Source organism: Montipora capricornis, chromosome 6, assembly GCF_036669925.1.
Source record: "Montipora capricornis isolate CH-2021 chromosome 6, ASM3666992v2, whole genome shotgun sequence".
NCBI classification, from domain to species: domain Eukaryota; kingdom Metazoa; phylum Cnidaria; class Anthozoa; order Scleractinia; family Acroporidae; genus Montipora; species Montipora capricornis.
Window position 1 is genome coordinate 2,855,754 of NC_090888.1, and position 2,500 is coordinate 2,858,253.

A 2,500-nucleotide genomic window follows, 5' to 3' on the forward strand; every position below is an offset into this window, starting at 1 on the left:
GTACTGCTTCATATTAACGTAATTTAATTCTTCTTGAACCATCACAGCAACCTTCGCTGAAACAACTGCAGCGGTAAGCTCCAATCTTGGTATCGTAGTAATCTTCGTTGGAGCGACGCGGGACTTTCCCATTACCATGAAACATGAACATGAACGTTTTCGTCTCTTCATCCTTAACTCTTAGATAGGAGCATTGTCCATATCCAGACGTGCTTGCGTCAGCAAAACTGTGTAGTTCATAGGTCTTCTTGCCATTTAGGGTCTTTGGCTCAAAACATCTTGCAATTTGTAACTCATCTATGTGTAGAAGATCACGTTTCCAACGCTCCCACCTTGGCCGAACTTCTTCAGGGAGAGGCTCATCCCAGTTGAACACCTTTGTTGCATATTTCTTGCAATATCTTCTTTGCTCTTAAGACTAAGGGAGCCAGGAATCCAAGGGGATCATAAACAGAAGCTACGGTTGCCAACACTCCTCTTCTAGTCAAAGGCTGGTCCTTCAGAATGATGGAGAATCTGAAGCAGTCTAGACCCACTGACCATTGGACACCAAGCACTCTCTCTATCGGAAGTTGCTCGACGGGAGATTCAGGATTACATCGACTGCTCTCTCACTCTTTGGTACTGATTCAGAACGTGACAATCGTTTGAAACAAACTTGTGAAGACGAAGTCCGCCCTTCTCACAAATCTCACGAGCTCCTCGGATGAGGTCTTCAGCTTCCTGTACGGATTCAACGCTAGTCAATCCGTCGTCTACGTAGAAATCGTGCATGATAAACTGAGCTGCTGAGGGATGCTTCTTTCTCTTGACTTGCCATATGTTTCAGGCCATAGCTAGCGCAACAACAGGTGACGATGTTGCCCCAAACAAATGTACCTTCATTCTGTATTCTTTAGGCTCTTTCTTAACATCGCCATTGGGCCACCAAAGAAAACGCAGATAATCTCGGTCGTTTTCACGCACAATGAACTGATGAAACATCTTCTCCACGTCACAGATAATGGCGTAAGGGTATCTTCTGAACCTGCATAGTACTCCCACCAGATTGTTGGTAAGGTCGGGCCCACTGAGTAGATGATCGTTCAAAGAAGTTCCTTTAAATCTCGCTGAACAATCAAAGACAACTCTGATCTTGTTTTTCTTTGGATGATAGACACCATGGTGAGGTATGTACCACTTCACTCCTTCTTCTCGCGCAAGCACTGGTGCTTCTTCGGCATCACCCCTGTTTTAGAACTTCATTCATGAACTTGACGTAATCTTCTTTATACCTTGGATCTTTCAGGAACTTTCGTTTGAGATGCTCTAGACGAATCAACGCCATGAATGGTTGTCAGGTAAAATAGGGCGTTCCTTGAATGGCAGAGGCATTTCATAGTGTCCGTTTGCAGTCTTCTCAATTCCTTCTTCCATGATCTTCAGGAAATTTAAATCCTCTTGAGAAGTCTTCTTATCATTCTTAGCTCCCTGAAAATCTGACTCAAGGACTCGAACAATGTCAGTCATTGTTACAGCGGGTATTTCCTTTACTGCAACCTTGTAGCAAAGAGAACGTCCACTCCTTACATCACTTCCACCAACGATACTCCATCCAAGATCAGTTTTAATGCCGTACGGTTCGTTATTGCGGCCAGCAAGAACTTCTCTTGGGGTCAACGCCTGCGAGCAGTCGTATCCAATAAGCAACCCAACGTTGCAGTCGAATAGGTCATCATGCATTTCGTCTTCAATTGATCTCAAGTGTTCCCAGTTCTTAGCTATTTCCTTAGTAGGAATGTGTTCTTCGTCTGCGGGAATAGACGTACTTGTAAAAGCTACCGGAATACAAATCTTGACGTCAGAATTATATCCTCTTACTTGTAGGCTTGAGACTCTTTGGCTCTCGACGAGTGAGTCTTGACTTGTGATAGTGCTCAGTCGAAGCTTCGTTGGCTGAGTTTCTACATTAAGCTCATCGCAGGTTTCCTTGAGGATAAACGTAGCATCGCTTTGCGTGTCCAAGATTGCGTAAACCAATACTTCCTTGTCGGGCTTCGATAATGATGACAGCCAAACGGGAACTATCATAGAGGTGCTGCAGTGGAGGCGCCTTGTGATGTACATGAAGTAGTCTTGCGAACATTGGTGGGTTCCTGTTCTTCACTTCTCGTCTTTTCTTCTGGCTTCTTATGAGATCTTTCTTCGTGAAGACAGGTGGGGTGATTCTTGTTACAGGTCGCACAGGTCAGCCTCTTCTTACAATCACTAGACATGTGTCCCTTTCTCAGGCATCCAAAACACAGGCTGTTTCCTTTAACAAACTTCAGTTTGTTTTCGTGTGTCTCTGCCTTGAACTTAACGCAGGCATTCAACAGATGGTCGGTCCTTTTGCAGAATGAACATTGCGGTTGCAACTTTGAGGTTCTGTTTGGTTCTTTTGAACTTTCTTCTGTCATCTTGGTGTTATGAACTGACTTTTTGCCGTCGTATCTCGGGTTGGTTCCTGGTGAGTGCTGTC